A 10,428-nucleotide genomic window follows, 5' to 3' on the forward strand; every position below is an offset into this window, starting at 1 on the left:
TCAAACGCGGGAGACAGCGACAAATCAAAATAAATAAATAAATAATGATAATAATGATGATAATGATAATGATAATGATAATTATAGTAATAATATCAATTTTGATAATAATAATACAAGATTTCTATATAAGGGATCTTCCAGCCCAAGGCTGCACTACGTTAAGTAGCTGGGTTGTAGACTTCTTGAAAGTATGAAGTAGTTTGACGAAACCTACAGTTCTTCCAGTGACAGCCTCGCCAAAGTCACCTGCAGTGTGACCTCCAACACAAAAAGTCAGGTCAACATGGTCGCCACACCTGCCCCCACCCCCCTACCTGGGCCCGTACTGCATGACCTCCACGATCCATGTGATGATCTGGTGTTGGTCATTAATCATCATGTGATGATCTGGTGTTGGTCATCAATCATCATGTGATGATCTGGTGTCGGTCATTAATCATGTGATGATCTGGTGTCGGTCATTGATTATCATGTGATGATCTGGTGTCGGTCATTGATTATCATGTGATGATCTGGTGTTGGTCATTAATTATCATGTGATGATCTGGTGTTGGTCATTAATTATCATGTGATGATCTGGTGTTGATCATTATCATGTGATGATCTGGTGTCGGTCATTGATTATCATGTGATGATCTGGTGTCGGTCATTGATTATCATGTGATGATCTGGTGTTGGTCATTAATTATCATGTGATGATCTGGTGTTGGTCATTAATCATCATGTGATGATCTGGTGTTGGTCATTAATCATCATGTGATGATCTGGTGTTGGTCATTAATCATCATGTGATGATCTGGTGTCGGTCATTGATTATCATGTGATGATCTGGTGTTAGTCATTAATTATCATGTGATGATCTGGTGCTGGTCATTAATCATCATGTGATGATCTGGTGTTGGTCATTAATTATCATGTGATAAGCTGGTATTGGTCATTGATTATCATGTGATGATCTGGTGTTTGTCATTAATCATCATGTGATGATCTGGTGTTTGTCATTAATCATCATGTGATGATCTGGTGTTAGTCATTAATCATCATGTGATGATCTGGTGTTGGTCATTGATTATCATGTGATGATCTGCTGTTGGTCATTAATTATCATGTGATGAGCTGGTGTAGATAATTAATTATCATGTGATGAGCTGGTGTTGATCATTAATTATCATGTGATGAGCTGGTGTTGATCATTGAATATCATGTGATGATCTGGTGTTGGTCATTAATTATCATGTGATGTTGTGGTGTTGGTCATTAATTATCATGCGATGATGTGGAGTTGGTCATTAATTATCATGTGATGATCTGGTGTTGGTCATTAATTATCATGTGAGGATGTGGTGTTGGTCTTTAATTATCATGTAATGATCTGGTTTTGGTCATTCATTATCATGTGATGATCTTGTATTGGTCATTAATCATCATGTGATGATATGGTGTTGGTCATTAATCATCATGTGATGATCTGGTGTGGGTCATTGATTTTCATGTGATGATCTGGTGTTGGTCATTAATTATCATGTGATGAGCTGGTGTTGATCATTGGTTATCATGAGATGATCTGGTGTTGGTCATTAATTATCATGTGATGAGCTGGTGTTGATCATTGATTATCATATGATGATCTGGTGTTGGTCATTAATTATCATGTGATGATCTGGTGTTGGTCATTAATTATCATGTGATGATCTGGTTTGTCATTGATTATCATGTGATGATCTGGTGTTGGTTTTTAATTATCATGTGATGATCTGGTGTTGGTCATTAATTATCTTGTGAGGATCTGGTGTTTTTCATCAATTATTATATGAATATGTGGTGTTGACTGTTTATTATCATCTAATGATTGGCTGTTGTCATTAGGTATCATGTGATGATCTAGCGTTGGTCATGGAATATCATGTGACGATCTGGTTTTGATCATTATCATGTGATGATCTGGTGTTGGTCATTGATTATCATGTGATGATCTGGTGTTGGTCATTAGCTATCATGTGATGATCTGGTGTTGGTCATTGATTATCATGTGATGATCTGGTGTTGGTCATTGCTTATCATATGAGGATCTGGTGTTGGTTCTTAATTTTCATGTGATGATCTGGTGTTGTTCATTGATTATCATGTGAGGATCTGGTATTGGTCATTGATTATCATGTGAGGATCTGGTGTTGGTTCTTAATTTTCATGTGATGATCTAGTGTTGTTCATTGATTATCATGTGAGGATCTGGTGTTAGTTCTTAATTATAATGTGATGATCTGGTTTTGATCATTACCATGTGATGATCTGGTGTTGGTCATTGATTATCATGTGATGATCTGGTGTTGGTCATTAGTTATCATGTGATGATCTGGTGTTGGTCATTGATTATCATGTGATGATCTGGTGTTGGTTCTTAATTATCATGTGATGATCTGGTGTTGGTTCTTGATTATCATGTGATGATCTAGTGTTGTTCATTGATTATCAAGTGAGGATCTGGTGTTGGTTCTTAATTATCATGTGATGATCTGGTTTTGATCATTATCATGTGATGATCTGGTGTTGGTCATTACTTATCATGTAATGATCTGGTGTTGGTCATTGATTATCATGTGATGATCTGGAGTTGGTCATTAGTTATCATGTGATGATCTGGTGTTGGTCATTGATTATTATGTGATGATCTGGTGTTGATCATTGGTTATCATGTGATGATCTGGTGTTGGTCATTGATTATCATGTGATGATCTGGCGTTGGTTCTTTATTATCATGTGATGATTTGGTGTTGGTCATTGATTATCATGTGATGATCTGGTGTTGATAACTGATTATCATGTGATGATCTGGTGTTGGTCATTGATTATCATGTGATGATCTGGTGTTGGTCATTGATTATCATGTGATGATCTGGTGTTGATCATTGGTTATCATGTGATAATCTGGTGTTGGTCGCTGATTATCATGTGATGATCTGGTGTTGGTCATTGATTATCATGTGATGATCTGGTGTTGGTCATTAGTTATCATGTGATGATCTGGTGTTGGTCATTGATTATCATGTGATGATCTGGTGTTGATCATTGATTATCATGTAATGATCTGGTGTTGATCATTGATTATCATGTGATGATCTGGTGTTCATTGATTATCATATGAGGATCTGGTGTTGGTTCTTAATTTTCATGTGATGATCTAGTGTTGTTCATTGATCATCATGTGAGGATCTGGTGTTGGTTATTAGTTATCATGTGATGATCTAGTGTTGTTCATCGATATCATATGAGGATCTGGTGTTGGTTCTTAATTATCATGTGATGATCTGGTGTTGATCATTGATAAACATGTGATGATCTGTTGTTGGTCATTATTATCACTGATGATTTTGTATTGGTCATTGATTATCATGTGAGGATCTGGTGTTGGTTCTTAATCATCATGTGACGATCTAGTGTTGTTCATTGCTTATCATGTGAGGATCTGGTGTTGTTCATTGTTTATCATGTGATGATCTGGTGTTGGTCATTATCATGTGATGATCTGGTGTTGGTCATTGATTATCATGTGATGATCTGGTGTTGGTCATTGATTATCATGTGATGATCTGGTGTTGGTTATCAATTATCATGTGATGATCTGGTGTTGGTCATTGATTATCATGTGATGATCTGGTGTTGGTCATTGATTATCATGTGAGGATCTGGTGTTGGTCATTGGTTATCATGAGATGATCTGGTGTTGGTCATTGATTATCATGTGATGATCTGGTGTTGGTCATTGGTTATCATGAGATGATCTGGTGTTGGTCATTGATTATCATGTGATGATCTGGTGTTGGTCATTGGTTATCATGAGATGATCTGGTGTTGGTCATTGATTATCATGTGATGATCTAGTGTTGGTCATTGGATATCATGTGATGATCTGGTTTTGGTCATCGATTATCATGTGATGATCTGGTGTTGGTCATTGATTATCATGTGATGATCTGGTGTTGATCATTGGTTATCATGTGATGATCTGGTGTTGGTCATTGATTATAATGTGATGATCTGGTGTTGGTCATTGATTATCATATGATGATCTGGTGTTGGTTATTAGTTATCATGTGATGATCTGGTGTTGGTCATTGATTATCATGTGATGATCTGGTGTTGATCATTGATTATCATGTGATGATCTGGTGTTGATTATTGATTATCATGTGATGATCTGGTGTTGATTATTGATTATCATGTGATGATCTGGTGTTGGTCATTGATTATCATATGAGGATCTGGTGTTGGTTCTTAATTTTCATGTTATGATCTAGTGTTGTTCATTGATCATCATGTGAGGATCTGGTGTTGGTTCTTAATTATCATGCGATGATCTGGTTTTGATCATTATCATGTAATGATCTGGTGTTGGTCATTAGTTATCAAGTCATGATCTGGTGTTGGTCATTGATTATCATGTGGTGATCTGGTGTTGATAATTGATTATCATGTAATGATCTGGTGTTGATCATTGATTATCATGTGATGATCTGGTATTGGTCATTGATTATCATATGAGGATCTGGTGTTGGTTCTTAATTTTCATGTGATGATCTAGTGTTGTTCATTGATCATCATGTGAGGATCTGGTGTTGGTCATTGATTATCATATGAGGATCTGGTGTTGGTTCTTAATTTTCATGTGATGATCTAGTGTTGTTCATTGATCATCATGTGAGGATCTGGTGTTGGTTCTTAATTTTCATGTGATGATCTAGTGTTGTTCATTGATTATCATGTGAGGATCTGGTGTTGTTCATTGTTTATCATGTGAGGATCTGGTGTTGGTTCTTAATCATCATGTGATGATCTAGTGTTGTTCATTGCTTATCATGTGAGGATCTGGTGTTGTTCATTGTTTATCATGTGATGATCTGGTGTTGGTCATTGATTATCATGTGATGATCTGGTGTTGGCCATTGATTATCATGTGATGATCTGGTGTTGGTCATTGATTATCATGTGATGATCTGGAGTTGGTCATCAATTATCATGTGATGATCTGGTGTTGGTCATTGATTATCATGTGATGATCTGGTGTTGGACATTGATTATCATGTGATGATCTGGTGTTGGTCATCAATTATCATGTGATGATCTAGTGATGGTCATTGATTATCATGTGATGATCTGTTGTTGGTCATTGATTATCATGTGATGATCTAGTGTTGGTCATTGATTATCATGTGATGATCTGGTGTTGATCATTGATTATCATGTGATGATCTGGTGTTGATTATTGATTATCATGTGATGATCTGGTGTTGATTATTGATTATCATGTGATGATCTGGTGTTGGTCATTGATTATCATATGAGGATCTGGTGTTGGTTCTTAATTTTCATGTGATGATCTAGTGTTGTTAAATCATCATCATGTGAGGATCTGGTGTTGGTTCTTAATTTTCATGTGATGATCTAGTGTTGTTCATTGATCATCATGTGAGGATCTGGTGTTGGTTCTTAATTTTCATGTGATCATCTAGTGTTGTTCATTGATTATCATATGAGGATCTGGTGTTGGTTCTTAATTATCATGTGATGATCTGGTGTTGATCATTGATAAACATGTGATGATCTGGTGTTGGTCGTTATTATCATCTGATGATTTTGTATTGGTCATTGATTATCATGTGAGGATCTGGTGTTGGTTCTTAATCATCATGTGATGATCTAGTGTTGTTCATTGCTTATCATGTGAGGATCTGGTGTTGTTCATTGTTTATCATGTGATGATCTGGTGTTGATCATTGGTTATCATGTGATGATCTGCTGTTGGTCATTGATTATCATGTGATGATCTGGTGTTGGTCATTGATTATCATATGATGATCTGGTGTTGGTCATTAGTTATCATGTGATGATCTGGTGTTGGTCATTGATTATCATGTGATGATCTGGTGTTGATCATTGATTATCATGTGATGATCTGGTGTTGATTATTGATTATCATGTGATGATCTGGTGTTGATTATTGATTATCATGTGATGATATGGTGTTGGTCATTGATTATCATATGAGGATCTGGTGTTGGTTCTTAATTGTCATTTGATGATCTAGTGTTGTTCATTGATCATCATGTGAGGATCTGGTGTTGGTTCTTAATTATCATGTGATGATCTGGTTTTGATCATTATCATGTGATGATCTGGTGTTGGTCATTGATTATCATATGATGATCTGGTGTTGGTCATTGATTATCATATGATGATCTGGTGTTGGTCATTAGTTATCATGTGATGATCTGGTGTTGGTCATTGATTATCATGTGATGATCTGGTGTTGATCATTGATTATCATGTGATGATCTGGTGTTGATTATTGATTATCATGTGATGATCTGGTGTTGATTATTGATTATCATGTGATGATCTGGTGTTGGTCATTGATTATCATATGAGGATCTGGTGTTGGTTCTTAATTTTCATGTGATGATCTGGTTTTGATCATTATCATGTGATGATCTGGTGTTGGTCATTGATTATCATGTGATGATCTGGTGTTGGTCATTGATTGATATGTGATGATCTGGTGTTGGTCATTGATTATCATGTGATGATCTGGTGTTGGTCATTGGTTATCATGTGATGATCTGGTGTTGGTCATTAATTGTCATGTGATGATCTGGTGTTGGTTCTTAATTATCATGTGATGATCTGGTGTTGTTCTTAATTATCATGTGATGATCTAGTGTTGTTCATTGATTATCATATGAGGATCTGGTGTTGGTTCTTAATTATCATGTGATGATCTGGTGTTGATCATTATCATGTTTAATTTTCATGTGATGATCTGGTTTTGATCATTATCATGTGATGATCTGGTGTTGGTCATTGATTATCATGTGATGATCTGGTGTTGGTCATTGATTGATATGTGATGATCTGGTGTTGGTCATTGATTATCATGTGATGATCTGGTGTTGGTCATTGGTTATCATGTGATGATCTGGTGTTGGTCATTAATTGTCATGTGATGATCTGGTGTTGGTTCTTAATTATCATGTGATGATCTGGTGTTGTTCTTAATTATCATGTGATGATCTAGTGTTGTTCATTGATTATCATATGAGGATCTGGTGTTGGTTCTTAATTATCATGTGATGATCTGGTGTTGATCATTATCATGTGATGATCTGGTGTTGGTCATTGGTTATTATGTGATGATCTGGTGTTGGTCATTGATTATCATGTGATGATCTGGTGTTGGTTCTTAATTATCATTTGATGATTTGGTGTTGGTCATTGATTATCATGTGATGATCTGGTGTTGATAACTGATTATCATGTGATGATCTGGTGTTGTTCATTGATTATTATGTGAGGATCTGGTGTTTGTCATCAATTATCATGTGATGATCTGGTGTTGGTCATTGATTATCATGTGATTATCTGGTGTTGGTCATTGATTATCATGTGATGATCCGGTGTTGTTCATTGATTATCATGTGAGGATCTGGTGTTGATCATTGATAAACATGTGATGATCTGATGTTGGTCATTGATTATTATGTGATGATCTGGTGTTGATCATTGGTTATCATGTGAGGAGCTGGTGTTGGTCATTGGTTATTATGTGATGATCTGGTGTTGATCATTGCTTATCATGTGATGATCTGGTGTTGATCATTGCTTATCATGTGATGATCTGATGTTGGTCATTGGTTATCATGTGATGATCTGGTGTTGCTCATTAGCTGTCTGCTCACATATGCTTCAACACTCGACCTCCCAATTATGTTCAACTCACGTTATGGTAGACGGTCGGTACTGGTGTCCTGCACGCGTGGCTTGTGTTCGCCAACACACTGGTCGCTCCTCGCCTCGCCAACACACTGGTCGTTCCTCGCCTCACCAACACACTGGTCGCTCCTCGCCTCACCAACACACTGGTCGTTCCTCGCCTCACCAACACACTGGTCGCTCCTCGCCTCGCCAACACACTGGTCGTTCCTCGCCTCGCCAACACACTGGTCGCTCCTCGCCTCGCCAACACACTGGTCGTTCCTCGCCTCGCCAACACACTGGTCGTTCCTCGCCTCGCCAACACAATGGTCGTTCCTCGCCTCGCCAACACACTGGTCGTTCCTCGCCTCGCCAACACAATGGTCGTTCCTCGCCTCACCAACACACTGGTCGCTCCTCGCCTCACCAACACACTGGTCGTCCCTCGCCTCACCACCACACCTTATATACGGCGGCCGGGACCCACGCCTATGTTTACCTTGCAATGACACAGATCCACAGAGGTATTCCTGCCACTCTCAACACCCACCACTGGCAGTTCCTGCCACTCTCAACACCCACCACTGGCAGTCCCTGCCACTCTCAACACCCACCACTGGCAGTTCCTGCCACTCTCAACACCCACCACTGGCAGTTCCTGCCACTCTCAACACCCACCACTGGCAGTTCCTGCCACTCTCAACACCCACCACTGGCAGTTCCTGCCACTCTCAACACGCACCACTGGCAGTTCCTGCCACTCTCAACACTCACCACTGGCAGTTCCTGCCACTCTCAACACTCACCACTGGCAGTTCCTGCCACTCTCAACACTCACCACTGGCAGTTCCTGCCACTCTCAACACTCACCACTGGCAGTTCCTGCCACTCTCAACACCCACCACTAGCAGTTCCTGCCACTCTCAACACTCACCACTGGCAGTTCCTGCCACTCTCAACACTCACCATTCATCCAGTGGACATGTTTGTAAGTGTAACAACTCCACAATAACAATGTTTGGACGTGTGTTGCTTGTTGGATCAAAGACATGTGTATGTACTCACCACCTTCATCATGTCGTCTCCCACGTAGATCATCATGTTGTCTCCCACGTAGGTCTTCATCATGTCGTCTCCCACGTAGATCTTCATCATGTCATCTCCCACGTAGATCTTCATCATGTCATCGCCCACGTAGATCTTCATCATGTTGTCTCCCACGTAGGTCTTCATCATGTCGTCTCCCACGCAGGTCTTCATCATGTCATCTCCCACGCAGGTCTTCATCATGGCGTCTCTCACGAAGATCTTCATCATGTCATCTCCCACGTAGATCTTCATCATGTCATGTCCTACGTAGGTCTTCATCATGTCATGTCCCACGTAGGTTTTCATTGTGTCAGTGGGAGACGTCCGCCACCATTGTGTCCCATGATGACTCTCACACAAGTTAATGTCACCTTATGTGATCATCTCACCTGAGTCATCCTCCACCATTCAGTGAGGTCCACCTGGGTTGTGTTGCTTCATACATCATCTTGGTCATGCACAAACCTTATGATTTGCTTCATACATCATCTTGGTCATGCACAAACCTTATGATTTGCTTCATACATCATCTTGGTCATGCACAAACCTTATGATTTGCTTCATACATCATCTTGGTCATGCACAAACCTTATGATTTGCTTCATACATCAACTTGGTCATGCACAAACCTTATGATTTGCTTCATACATCATCTTGGTCAGGCACAAACCTTATGATTTGCTTCATACATCATCTTGGTCATGCACAAACCTTATGATTTGCTTCATACATCATCTTGGTCATGCACAAACCTTATGATTTGCTTCATACATCATCTTGGTCATGCACAAACCTTATGATTTGCTTCATACATCATCTTGGTCATGCACAAACCTTATGATTTGCTTCATACATCATCTTGGTCATGCACAAACCTTATGATTTGCTTCATACATCATCTTGGTCATGCACAAACCTTATGATTTGCTTCATACATCAACTTGGTCAGGCACAAACCTTATGATTTGCTTCATACATCATCTTGGTCATGCACAAACCTTATGATTTGCTTCATACATCAACTTGGTCATGCACAAACCTTATGATTTGCTTCATACATCATCTTGGTCATGCACAAACCTTATGATTTGCTTCATACATCATCTTGGTCAGGCACAAACCTTATGATTTGCTTCATACATCATCTTGGTCATGCACAAACCTTATGATTTGCTTCATACATCATCTTGGTCATGCACAAACCTTATGATTTGCTTCATACATCAACTTGGTCATGCACCAACCTTATGATTTGCTTCATACGTCATCTTGGTCATGCACAAACCTTATGATTTGCTTCATACATCATCTTGGTCATGCACAAACCTTATGATTTGCTTCATACATCAACTTGGTCATGCACAAACCTTATGATTTGCTTCATACATCATCTTGGTCATGCACAAACCTTATGATTTGCTTCATACATCATCTTGGTCATGCACAAACCTTATGATTTGCTTCATACATCATCTTGGTCATGCACAAACCTTATGATTTGCTTCATACATCAACTTGGTCATGCACCAACCTTATGATTTGCTTCATACGTCATCTTGGTCATGCACAAACCTTATGATTTGCTTCATA

The 10,428-nt window shown here is 38.9% G+C and overlaps 1 protein-coding gene across 3 annotated transcripts in view; it reads right to left on the reverse strand.

The window, feature by feature from the left end:
* The window catches only part of LOC139760465 (uncharacterized), a 30,454-nt gene extending 22,256 nt beyond the window's left edge, over positions 1-8,198 (reverse strand). For all 3 annotated transcript variants that reach the window (XM_071683735.1, XM_071683736.1, XM_071683734.1), the window contains exon 1: positions 7,775-8,198. The gene's annotated coding sequence lies outside the window, so the exon portion shown is untranslated. The remainder of the gene's footprint in view (positions 1-7,774) is intronic.
* Positions 8,199-10,428: the final 2,230 nt, after the last annotated feature.

The sequence above is a fragment of the Panulirus ornatus genome, chromosome 37 (assembly GCF_036320965.1).
Source record: "Panulirus ornatus isolate Po-2019 chromosome 37, ASM3632096v1, whole genome shotgun sequence".
Taxonomy (NCBI): domain Eukaryota; kingdom Metazoa; phylum Arthropoda; class Malacostraca; order Decapoda; family Palinuridae; genus Panulirus; species Panulirus ornatus.